Consider the following 13,658-nt stretch of genomic DNA (forward strand, 5'->3'; position numbering starts at 1 on the left):
CAGCGGACGGTTGGAGGGACCACACAGGCTAATTATCTGCTTTAGCCTGAACTGCACTGATTAAAATGTTAATTTAAAGGTCACAGAGATTTCCAGTGATAACTCCCAGCTTGTTGTTTTGTTTTCTAAGTTCGGTGATGTACAAGATCAGATTAAAATCCACCATATAGACGATCTCTTAATATCAAGTTCATCCACCCAGTTAGAAACTGACCAGCTCCTCTGTTCTGTCTGTTATTGGCACCAGGTTCCAGAAATGCTGTCCAGGTTTCCCCCCTGATTATATATTTGCTGAAAAGGCTGCACAAATTAAAAAAAAAAAAAAAATCAAACTCTGTCACGGTTTGCTTGCCACATGACTGCAGTGCGATCTGTGTGTTCCTGAGGTCCTCCTGTAGGGGGCGATGTTCTACTACTTATGGTAGGAATTGTTTGCAAGAATTTAAATAAAATCAGACTTTTTATCTTGATTTTAGTGTTTATTCAATATACTGTCACCTGTTCCTCAATCTTTAGTTCTAGTGCTGATTTCTGTACACAAGTCTGTTTATTGTTTATTGTCTGTATCCTGTATATACCTACATTCTCCTCTCTTTTCTATTTCTTTTTTTGCTATTTTTATACGTTTTTTTTCTACGCTCATTTTGCACCGTGGGGCCTCAGAGTTGATCTATTTCACTCCTCTGTGTGCTGCACATGTGGCAAACCGGACAATGAAGCTGCTCTGATACCTGAAGAGGAAGCAATATGAAGGTCATAAATACAATAAAGCCAATTAAACTCAATGCATCAATTCTGTATTTCTGCCAACTAGTGACCTTAAAACCCATCGCTGCAGAATTACATGAGCTGTGCTCAGAAAGTTGAATGATGCAAACCTGTAAGTTAAACAGAAGGAAGCAGCTGTAGAGGCTGATGTTTCAGCTGTATATACAGATGTTGGCAGATGTGTAGGAATGCATGCTTGCTCGCTGTGTATGCACTGAAAAATGACTCATTCATTTCTTTGCATGTTGGATTTACTTGTTCATTAATTGCTTTTGTTTTAGTGCACTTGATTTTTATTTAATTCCTTTCCTCATCCATTTATTTTTGCTATTTCGCTATGAATCTATCAAGTGTTCTGTCCATCCTTGATATAAGGTTTAATTGTCTGAATCACAGTATGATCTGTAAAACAAGAATACAGTAAAATAATAACAATATTGTTCATAAAGCGCCTTTTAAAACAATTTATTAATATGCCAATATTATTGAAAACAAATACAGTAGTAAACACAGTAAAAACCTTAAAGTGTACTATTATCTGTGTAAAAGGCTAACGAGTTAGGCTAGTGGCAGCTACGTGTTCCTGGTGACTGATTTCAAATTATTTTCAAATAAAGACTCTAATCCTGCTAATGTCAGATTTCTGATAAATTATTTACGCTTCCATATAATGCAGCAACATAAAAGCTGTAAAAAAAAACAAAACATCTATTATTATTACTTCAGTTCTTCTCTTGGAAGCGGCCTTGTTTATCCTTGAAAAGTACTGAAACAGTTTCACAGGTGGGATGAAGCCACAACAGGTGGTTCTGAGGTGGGTTGATGCACATTTTGACAGAACAAAATAAGACTCTAACCTCGCTAATGTTAGATTTCTGATAAATTACACACACTATCATCTTATAAAACTTACCTGAGGTAAAAATGTACTAGTTTCTGTCTAAAAGGCTAACTACCTTAGGCAATGTTAAGGTACTAACATTATGCATAGTTAGCTTGCTGTAGCATTACCTCGCTAGCTTGTATTGTGGCTACGTCTTCCCGATAACTGTAAGTTCACATTATTTTCAAATTAAGACTCCAACCTTGCTAATTTCTGATGAATTATTTATATCCCCATATAATACAGTAACATAAAAGCTGTAAAACAAACAAACAAAAACTGTTATTTCTCTAAAAGGCTAACTAGCTAACTACGTTAAGCTAGTAACGCTATGCTGTGTTAGCTTGCTTGCTAGCTTAAATTCTTCGTTGTCGCTAATTTTCCCTGGTTTGACATTATTTTTGTGCCATAAATCTAAAAATTTAATGTGACATATGTATTATACAACATTTATGTTGCGGTTAAAGTCAGAGAAACATCAAAATTTGAGAATAAAGTGAAGTTTGTAAGGATTGGGGGCTTGTCAAACCAGCAGAGGGGGCATCTTTCACCGTTTCTAGATGTTGGATTTAGTTTGTTAATATAAAAACTGTAGACTTTCATGATTTAAATACCCTATATATGTCTTCATTGACTTCTGGTGCACATATTGAATTACTGCTCTAAATTCACGGGCTGTTTTGAGGGAAAGTAGACACTGTTCCACAGGGGGATGTCTTCATTAGTGTTTTTCCTCCTTGCCACACTCTGTCACTACAGTTGCCTAATTCCGCTTATTTACGTGGTTTCTTTTCTTTTATTTGCACAGTCAGTGACCAGTTTTGTTTGTGTGTCTTTGTGCTTTCCGGCTCCCATTAGCGTGGCGGAGTGAACCGAACCAAACGGTACGTACAGTATCCTGCTGACGTCACTCGGCGCTCCGTCGCTGTGCGCAGATCAGCTGGAGCAGAGCGCAGCGGAGCAGCAGCGGAGCGGCGGCGGCGGTGTTCGGTGTCAGGGACGCAAATTAACACAGAAAACTCGGCTCTTCGTGGACATCGCCATGTAACGAGTCCCCGTGTGCACAAGGTAGGCTTCGTGCGAGTTTGCGTAGTGCATGTGTTCACGCGTGGAACACACCTGTTTAGATGTCACCGTGCCACGAATGCACGCGGGCTGTGATGAGCAGCCGGTCCGGGGTGACGGCAGCCCGTCAGTCCGCCAGCAACAGATGCTGAAAGTTTGTTGCACCGGGAGATTGAAGCACGAGTTGATTGTGGAGGAGGACGTGAACGTGTTTGAATGCAGAAATGTCCTTTTTTTTTTTTTTTTAACCCACTGAGCAAATGACCGAACGTGACCTCATGCTGTGGCTTATGTGCACGTTTCCTCTGTGTGACCCGCATTCAAACGCTAAAGCAGCCTTTTAACTCAGGTGTTTAAGACTCCATTAGTATCTCCTAATGAAGCTGTGGCAGGTATGTGAGGAAGCAGACCGCTCATGTCCATGTCAGTCTGCTGGTGACTGTCCGGGCTGCCCGGGGCTCTGCAGCAGCTCAGCTTCACTCACATCAGATAAGAGCGAGCAGGAGATATATTTGGTGGTTTGTCATTGTAATTACAAGCAAACCAGTCTGTCTTGACTACATCTGATCTGCTGTTGCTCATGTTTCATGTCCCAGAGGTTGCATTCCTGGTGTCTGTGGAGCTAATGAGTGTGACATGGCCACAGCAGAGCACACATGTTCATCTTCCTAAATGCACAGAGCCACTTTTGATAGGCAGCTCTAATCTCAGATGCTGAACGGGCACTTTTCAGTATTTTTATTACGGAGGAATTTATAACCGTGGCCAATAAATTTATGTTGCTTTAAAGGCCATCAGGTGCAGACTCATAATACCTGATAGGCTGTGATTGTCTTCTGCAGCTATGCAGGGTGTAAACAAATAACTCTGCTTTTACTGTAAGTCACACAGGTAGCCCGGTACCACACACTCACAGAGACCAGGACTGTGAGTTAGCCGGGTGGCCGGTCCCGCCTGGAGCACGCACAGCCTTGTCGGAGAGGGCAAGGGCTGGAGGGGTCAGGGGGCTCTGAGCGCTGACCATCTGGCCCTTGGGGGGCTGGTTTCCTCACTGACTGCCTTTGTTCCCAGCGAACAATTGGGACTTAATCTGGGAGGAGATAAGTACGGCCCCATGACAGCACTCCTGCACTCGGACAGGTTTCTCTCTTCAGCCTTAAAGGAGACGTCTCTCTCCCTTGTGAAGGCTTTGAGCTGCTCGGGGGGGTTTGTGCAGCATCTGAACTGTTCAGTTAACAAACACAGGAGTTATATTGGCTGTAAAGAGGCTGGGATATAGTTTTTAAAGCTGAAAGCTGTGCCTCCAGTTGGTGCAATATCAGACTGTGAGCAGCGTGATATCCATCAGTAGTACAGACGTGCATGTTTCCTTCTTGTTTTAAATCAAAATTGCACCAAGTTAGGTAGTCGTAGCACGTTCACCCTCAAACTAAAACATCTTTCCAGCGTGCTCAGATCCTACTCTGCTGACCTTTGGTGTCGCTGCGGTAACGGCTGCCTCTCCTCGCGTCCTCTTTCGTGCCCAGCTTCTCATTCACAGTCGTTGGATTGTGTAGAAAACCTGCTGTGAGGCAAATAGGTTTTCCAAAAAATGCAACGTGACATTTCTTCCTTTAAAAAGCTCAGCGGATAGACGACATCCATTTACAGGTGGGCCGGTTGTCACCACGGTAACAGGTTGGTTTATCTGTTCTCCTTATTCTGTCACTGTCATTTTGAGCACATCATCTTTTTGTTGTTTGCTCAGTTGACCCCTTCATGTTTCTCTTTTTAGGGAGATAGAAGATGCTCATTTTAAAAGCCCAGTCATCTTTCTAGTTATTGCGCAATGTTTTGGCAAACCGGTGTGTGATAGATAACCGAGACTGGTCACAACAGAAACACATACATACTATTGATTACCGATCCAATCAGCAACTCAGAGGTTTCCATTTCTGTTGTGGCAGCACCAGAAACATTTTACATATTGATCGGCGGGGTAAACTCTTTCAGATGATCCACGATGCCAGTTTAGATCTGAAAAACGCCGGCGGCGGCGCGGCCAGATGTTTCTGTTGATCCCTTCAGAGGTGCTTCTTAGTGACTGTGGGCTTTTCTGCTCACGAGTACAGATGGTACAAGGGACAGAATCCCAAAATAGAGAGATCAGTGCTATTGTTTCGCACTTTTAGGAGCCAGAAAACAGGTGGTCCTCCAAATAGGCGTCATTCATCAGACTGCTGAGGCAGGTGTCAGGAGCCTCGGTGCAGCCGGGTTCGTCTCTCGAGCCCAGTGTTGTTGAAGCGTGTGTGTCATTAAAACTCGTTCTGTGATGAGATCACAGGCTGGAAGAAAAGTAAATGTTTTAAAAAATGTCAGTACTGCAGTGTAGATATAACACTGGGTTACAAAAAAATACTTTCTTGAAGGTGTCGAGGATTTATTTTTAAACTGATTTAGGACATTTTATCAACGCTGAATCCAAACATGACGTCTGCTTTTCTGTATCAGGTTTTTATGCCAACTCAATTTGAAAAAATCTGTTTTACCACTAAATCGATGACATTTGTTGACATTAGCGATTGATTTATTTTAATATTTCTCAAATGAAATCAGATTTTAGAGGAAAAATTTCCTTTTCTAATCCTTTTCATGAGCTGCATGATCCTAAAGTTGATGAGCGTAAACATTTGTGAAGGTAAACACGAGCAAAGTGTTTCATCAAATCAAACTTTTAAACCTCACTGAGCAAAACCAGCGTAGCGTTTGGATTCAGCACATCGCAGCTATCCAAAATCAGCTCAAAAAACTACAAGGAAAATCTGAACTGCTTCAGCAAATACAGAAACACGTCCTCAAAATAGAATCAGGAAGTTTATTCATTACAGCAGTTTTAGCTCCTTTGAGTGTCTTTATTTCGATGTTATGTTTTTAAAATAGGATTACATTTGCATTGATATCTTAGCAGCATTTTTAGATGCCTTTAGAAAACCTATTTTTGCGAGTTAGAAAGCACAAAATAGAGGATGTATGAAGTGGCATTAAATCTAAATGTTGTCCTTGTGCACAGTATTCAAGTAAATGTATTTAGTTACATCCCATCAGTTTCAAATTTAGATCAATCATCATATTAAACCTCGTTAAATTCTCTGCACATGCCAAACAGCAAAACAGTCACGCAGGAATTGTGGATTTATTTCACTATTTATCAAGATATTGTGCCTTTCTTTCGGAGTTGTCTTGAGCAGTAGCAGCGTCCAGTGCAGGTGTCAGATCCATCATTCAGTTAAAACACACGGGCCGGATCAGACAGATAGAATTAGCTCACGGCCTCAGCAAGGTCACTGTGCATCAGAGATCAAACCAGCTGTCAGTTTAATCAAAACGTCAGTATTCAAAGAGCCCGTCAGATCCGATGTGCATCCACGCGGAACACATTTGGCGTTCCACGTGGATGCACAATCAGGATGCTCGTAAACTTTTAACCTGTCCTGTTTTTTTTTTTTTATTGAGGGCCAAGAATGCCAGGAACACGGTGTTCACTGATAGTGCAAATGAACGGAAATATTCACAGGCGCTCGGGGCTCGTGTGCATTTCTGTCCTGTGCAGGGAGCTACGTCTGTACGACGGTTTGTGTAGCTTCAGCCTCCAGCCACCTTCAACCTAAACGGTTCGTATTTGTTACTCCGTCAGTGTGATTTCAACAGAATCGTGGAGAAAGTGGTCGTCTCCCTTTCCTTCTAAGTGACCATCTTTCTGAGATGCAGCCTGACAGAAGAGGAGCTGATAAGGTCTGGGGAGGAGAAGGGGAGGAGAAGGAAGGCAAGAGATGGGAGAGAAGGTTCAAACAGATGTGGGAGTGATGAAGAGGCAGCTGGATACAGACACCAACAGAGATGTGGGTTTTTTTCTTTCTTTTTTTAATCCAGGCTTCACGCTTGTGGCTGATGGGATAGAGTGAAGTGAAGGGTTGAGAGTGCTCAGGGTGAGACAAACTGTAAGTACTGTATGAGGGTGTATGGCACACTCGACAATTGGATCATTAAAGGCAGTCCCACAAAGGCCTGCGCCCCTCCCCCAGCTGAAAGGAGATGTCAAAGGTCTGTGACCTCTCCCATTTATGTGCATTGATCCCTCTGGTGGAGGAGGGGCTCTCTCCTCAAAGCCCTCCACCATCAGCTGTTATATCTTAGTTTCACCTGCAGGAAGCGGAACAATCATTTAATTTGCTATTGAACTGTGTTCCGCGTCCATACGGCGTAAAAACTGTAACCGCTCTGGTATAGCGGTGCCTTTACCCGGCTACAGTCTCACCAAGCTCAGTATGCAGACCTGAACAATTTAATGATAATTAATGCTGACATTTTGTAAGCAATAGGATGTATTTCCTTTAATTATTGTATTTTGGACTGTTTTGCACCGTTCTCTGAAGGTCTATTTCATAAGATGATGAGCTGAGGAGTCTTTCTTCTCGCTGTCATGTTAAGAAGTCACAGTTTGATTAACCTCAGCACACACTTCCTCTCATCTCACCCACCTTCTCCTCTCAGATCACGTGCAGTATTACAGTGCATAAAGGCAACATGCTTAATAAGAATAGTGGAGAAGGTAGAATTTACTTAGAAACAAGCTCGTGTTTTTATGGGAGAGGAATTCTGATCAGTGTGTTTGCAGTTAACCCTTCAAGTGGAGATCCAATCAGCAGCACATTTGAACTTTGCGCTGAACTCATGTTCACACGCTGTCCGAAGATGTTGCTGCAGCTAATTAGCTTTATTCTAGGACGAGGCGCTCTCGGTTAAATGTGTCTGACCATGAATTTGTGCCGTTGGGTGAGAGTCTGCTTCACACCTCTGTGTTTACGGCCTGCTCCGGAGTGAAGGGGAAAGGGAAATGCTGTGAGGATGAAATTCCTTTAAGCTACAAAAAAAAGAAAGAAAAAATGCCTTTCTTTCACGCAGTGCTAGAATGTGGCTGTTAGTGGCGGATGAAAGGAACTTACAGTCAGGACCAGCACGTAGGAGTACAGCCAAGAAAGAGCGGCCTGAACATCCTGCTCTTTGTTGAGAGGGAGGCTTGGGATGCTAATTGTGTGTGTGTGTGTGTGTGTGCACATTTATGCGTGAGTGGAACATGACCCCAGTAGATGGCACTTCCTCTTGTCCTGTTATCTGTGATTCTGACATGCAGGGCAGGTTCTTATCTGTCACCGCTGGATCTCTGGGTTGACTAAGCCCAAAGACTCAGTGAACCCAGTCCGTAGTGTATTTAAGCCCTCCGTCTCCATAGCAGTGGCAGCATTTATTCTTGTCTGTGCTCCTCTGTTTGTGGCACCGTTGCAGCATTTTTTTGTAACGGCATCTAAATGCATAGCTGAAATAGTTGTGAGAGGGTTAAAAAAAAATAATTTCTACCTCCTTTATTCTCTGCACTCCCGCCCCCAGATCAAAGCTGAAATAGCTCCTTGACAGAAACGAATGGAACTTATCTGGCTGTGCCCCCAAGTCGTCCATCAGGAAGCGTGTCCGGAGCAAAGTCAAAGGGTCACCGGTAGGCGCGAGTGCATGCATGTGTTTGCGGGGGAGTGATGGCATGTCAAGGTGAAGGAGGAATTTCAGCCTTTTCATCCCCCTGAGTTCTTAATAAACAAATGAGGTTGCGTCTCGCATCACGTCGCAGCGCGATTGTGGCATGAAGTGTGAACTCGTGTCCACAGTGTTCGTGTTTTTTTATTTATTTTTTTTTTATCAATCTGCTGGATTTTTATGGTCTCCATTACACCAATATGAGCTCATGGAGAGCAAAGCGTACCCCATGGAGAGCACTTAGTAATAATATATCCTCATCCTTGCCATTGAAACCTGGAAAGCATCCAGCAGAGAATCCCTTCTTGCACAGCACTGTTACGGAACAGTGTGTTCTCACACGGTGTACTGCTGCACTCCTCCCATGTGCGCGGATGCCAACTCCAGAGGAACAGTACCTGTGGCCAGACTGATGCTTGCGTGTTCTTTTTAACGGGTACAGTGTGTGCTGTGCCACCGGCTGGATCAGAGTACAATAGTCTAAAGGGAAGTTAATGTTTTTTTTTTTTAGGTTGAATTTCATTGTTTTGGCCGTCGGTGCCACAATTTTTGATTAACATTGTAGTGAGACGCGCTGATCATCATCTGCTACATTCGTAATTGTATTTTAGCTTTAACTGATCCACTTAACGTTTCTAGGAGTAGAGAAGAAGAAGCATGTTGATTTGAAGTGTCAGTGCTGTCTGTGCAAAACATGACATGTGAGATGTTAGTCTTAGTTGTGTTAAATGTTTTTTCTTTGATTTTTTGATTCATCACAGGGCTGAAGTGATGAGCTGATTAATCTTTAAACGACAGGAGAATTATAAGCAGTTTTGATAAGTTACCGTTTAGGTCATTTGACAAGAAGTAATGATCACAGCCCGTTCTTAGCTGCTCCTCCTTCCTGCTCCTCTGTGTTTTCTTTGGATGTTGGTCGGATAAATTTTGTTGGACATTATCTAGACTCTTGTCAAAGGAGCAATCATCCAAAACGCGTCTCTATCTGCCAGAGGTAGAAGCTCCAGAGTTACAAAACATCCTGCCATGCTGTGCATTTGGTGTTACTGGATGTGAAAGCACTGGATGTGTGTTAACAACAGCTGGAAACACTCAGGCTTGTTGCCAGATTTCCCACTTCACCACGGCAGCATCATTGCCTTTGCCCACATATACTGTTCCAAATCCCCCCCAACACACACACACACACACACACACACACACACACACACACACAACCTCAGATACACAAACAACCTCCCAAACAGGACATTGACTCTCTCGCTCTTCATATTGAAACACAAGGTCAGCGAGTGTTGATGCTGCCAGGACTGTGGGGGAGAGGGCCGACTGCAGCAGAAGGCTTTTCCATAGGCTCTCACAGCTCGTCCAAGGCTACGGTTACCAAGACTCAGCCCTGTGCTGCGAGGACTCGGCGTTCCTCTGTGGCAGGGGAGGTCATTGTCTCTCTCTCTCTTACTTTATTCTCCCTTCGTGCACAAGTACAGCCAGCGATAAAACAGACAAGTGTTGGATTAAAGATTTATTTTGGGGGGATTTTCTCACTGCGTCTGTTTAATAACTTTAGCAGCATGCAGTATTTTTTACAGTTTCTGTCCACCGTCGTCAAAATAACAAAGAACGATCCTTCCAGCAGATTTGTAGTGTACTGCCATGGAGTAAGTCGTGTTGTGATAGGAGCAGAAAATGAGTCCAGCCTGCTGAGTCATAGTTTCATCTATCAGGTCGCTTTATTCTCTTCTTTTCTGTGATTTGTCACCAGCCTGTATATTATTTACTTTTGCACGTTTTGATAAGACAAATACATCTAGTGTGCCTCTCCCTGTTTGATAAGACCAGGCCTGACCACATGTTTACCTTCAAAGTTCTTCTGTCTTTGTCTATACAAGCCTTTTCTTACGTGGACTCGGCTTGTAGTGTAGGAAGACGCTTTCACTTTATAATAATTTACTGAATTTGCTAAATCCCTCGAATAGCGGCTGCGTCACATTTGAGGTCAAAACGCTTTTGTTTGATCGTTTCCTGTTCAGATTTTTGGGTCTCGTCACCTGAGTGCCTCATTTACCACCATGTCGGCCTCATTGTTCTGTATCTGTTGCATCTGCTAGCTGGTAAAGTATTCCATCTCTCGGAGGGATCACTGCGGGATGAAGTGCCGGCAGCCCTGAATAGGTTTACTGTCACTTTTTCTCACCGGCAGGGTTTGTGTGTGGGGTCAAGCCCTGAACAAAGGCTGCTTCTGCTCCCATTGTCCCATAAAACAAAAAGAGTCCTGCTGATGCTGTGGCTCTTGCTGTAAGGAGGACTGATGGGATTTAAGTGTGGGTCTCGTCACCGAGGGCAACCTGGCGCTTATTAATCTGAAGAGTGGGAGGTAATGGAGGGGATGTGGCGGGACACCGGGGGGGTAACGGGGGTGGGGTGCTGCCGATGCAGCAGCGCCGCCTGAGGTCAGGAAGAGGTGCATGATGGACACAGCTGATCGCCCGGTAAGGAAGTTTAGAGGAAAAGAGGAGGAGGCTCCTTCGTCAGGACATTCAGAAGCCTCTTTGTCACGCTGTCACTCAAACGGATTCAAGGTGGCTGAGACCTTTTTCAGGGAGGAAAAGAAAGGAGAGGTCCTATTGTGAAAGGTGGATCTCTCTCTCTGGACGCCTGATAGACACAACAGGCCTCTTTCTTCTGGCCTCTCCATGAGTGCTCGGTACTCCGGCGTGGTGAAATTAAGTTAGTATGTCAGATGTGAGAACTTTTCCATGAAGAAAGCTGAGAGAATCCCTTGTCCTTTAGAAAAAGTAAAGAGTCAGATGATCAATTAGCCTGCCAATTCCTGATTACATGTGATCATTTAGTTTGGAAAATAGGAAAAAAATATCCACCTCTCCTTTCTAAAGCTCAAACAGATGTCTTGTTGTTTTGCAATTAACCGAAAAAAACACAGATTCATCTCACTGTAACAGAAGACTGAAAGGAACAGCAGATAATTTTATTGTAGAGGCTCAAACTGCAGTAGGTAATGTGTTTCTCTTCTTGTCAAATGACTGATTATCCAAACAGCTGAAGATTAACTTCTCATGTTCGTCAATCTGCGTCCTGAATGTGTTTCCTGAATTTATTCCTTTGAAGCTGCAGAACAACATCAAAACCTACAAGATATTGAAAGCTGGGATTGAGTTCTTGATCAGATTCAGAGCATCATGATTCTGATAATTTAGCATTATTTAATTAATGTACTGTATAGTGAACATGTAGCTTTTGTTTCAGGGGAATTACATTTTCCAGTGTGGTTGAATTATTGAGAAAACTTTAGCCACACATTTGTGCTTAAACGTGGCTATTGTTCCATCACCCAACAATGCACTCACTGTTGGGTTTTTATAGCCTTTGCGGTGATCATCTCTGAACCATTAGTATCACATCCTCAGCGCGTCCATTTAACGGACATGTGACGTGGAGGGAGGGTGGAGCGCAGCGCCGGCCGGCCGGCCAGCTCCTGGAACTGGAACCTGACCCCTTTGCTAGGTTTGTCATCTGATAAGAGCAAATGTTTTGATAGTGTCGGCCCTTTCAACGTGATCCATGGCTCTCCTTTTACACCCCATAACAAATAGGGCTGTCTAAACAACAGTTTATGGCCGGGACAAGGCCTGGTCAACCATCATCAAAGATCTGCTCCGGGATGAGCCGTTAGGTGAGGACCAGATGTCAGGAGAAGCTGTGATGATGGTGGAGGATCAATTTTTATCACAGAGCAGGACAGAATGCAGACTTCTGAATTTACCTTTAATAAGCTTAATGTTAGTTTATTTTTTTCTTTGTTGTAACATCATTTTTCCAATCTTATAATAAAATAGTAATTTTTTATTTGTTTTAATTGTGACCAGTGAAAACTGGTATTTGCTGACGTGGTTCTCTTTCCCTCCTCTTGCCCTTTAGCATTGACCGCTGTTTGACCACCGCCACTGACAGCTTTACAGTATGAAATAGAACTCATTGTTGTCTTATTCAATATGGCTTCCCTGAATAAGTCTATAAATGTATTAGGCTCCTGTGTCTCTCCCTGTTGTTCCAACTTGGGTGAACTGGCGTTCAACCCGGCTGCGTTGTAAAATGCAGATTGGGTTCACTGACAGGCCTTCTGTTTTATTACACAGTCGTGAACAACATTGTAAACTGTCACTTGTCCTTCACTTTCATTCACTTATTCTATCGAGGATATCAGTAGTGGGAGCAGAGCTATCCGTTTGTTGGAACACGATCAAAGAACAGATGATAGTGCTTTGGATTGTGTTGGTTTTCTGGTTTATGGAAAAGATTCCCGCCAATTTAAATCTGGCATATAGTTTTATAATTGAGAGAAAATGAGTTGTGTGTTCTGTTTCTAGGACAGTACCTTGAGGGTTGCAGGAACTTACATTCGTATAACGTTCATTAAAAGTTCCACAATAACGCAACACCTCTTGTGATTAGCCATTACCTAATTGCATTGATTTGACTCATCAGAACCTGCTGGGAAAGCATTATTTTGCTTTAAAAATATAAGTATTAGGCTTCTGTCTCTGCCACAATAAACAATCAATAAATTAAGTGAGTAATTAAACAACAAGAGTTTGTAGAATTTCAGAAAAACAGTAGAAAATGCCAATCACACTGTCCCATATCTGCAAATGTGTTGTTTCTCATCATCAGTTCTGAAAATGGTTGCAGAATAATTCTAATTTGATTGACTAAGCAATAAACTGAGTAATTGTTTCAGCTGTGATAATATCTGTGAAGCCATATGCTAACAGAAAAAGGTCTTTTTATTTTCGCGGATTGTCTGCAGACGAGTCGCGCTGGCGTTTGGTGTCACTGTTTGTAGAATTGACTTGTTTTCCGTTTGTGCTGCATCAGTTATCTGTTTGGTCGGCCTTTGCCATTAAAAGACGCCGGGCTTTGTCTGTGGCTGAGATTTAGTTTAAGGTTAAATGCCTTGCCCTTAAACTCATCCTCTGGGCCACAGTGTGTGGCAAGGTCACCGCTCCAATCAACCCAGTGTTAATACAAAGGCCGCTTGTCCCCTAATGAATTAGCTCTACAGTTCCTCGGCCAGCTACTGCACCCCTCGCCGGCCCCTCGCGGGCCTTCCCAGGCCTGCTGCCCTTTCACGTGCACCCCCCTCGCCCCTAATTTTGAAATGAGTTTTATAACTGGACAGTAAACTTCCAGTGGCTTAATGATGATGACTTCTTCATCTGCCCAAATGCTCCTTTTGTCCGCCCCTCCTCAGGCCTGCCCCCGTTCCCTCTGGTCACACCAGGCTTTAAACCCTGGTTCACCCCACTTTATAGTTCCACAGATAATCCCCTCCAACGCACACACATGCACGTGCACACAC

At 43.2% G+C, this 13,658-nt stretch overlaps 1 protein-coding gene across 1 annotated transcript in view; it reads left to right on the top strand.

Annotated features, from left to right (window-relative positions):
- The first annotated feature begins 2,626 nt into the window (after positions 1-2,626).
- Positions 2,627-13,658, top strand: part of greb1l (GREB1 like retinoic acid receptor coactivator) — a 45,857-nt gene continuing 34,825 nt past the window's right edge. The window contains exon 1 of the mRNA XM_008282902.1: positions 2,627-2,719. The gene's annotated coding sequence lies outside the window, so the exon portion shown is untranslated. The remainder of the gene's footprint in view (positions 2,720-13,658) is intronic.

This window comes from Stegastes partitus, unplaced genomic scaffold (assembly GCF_000690725.1).
Source record: "Stegastes partitus isolate 25-593 unplaced genomic scaffold, Stegastes_partitus-1.0.2 Scaffold289, whole genome shotgun sequence".
Taxonomy (NCBI): Eukaryota; Metazoa; Chordata; class Actinopteri; family Pomacentridae; genus Stegastes; species Stegastes partitus.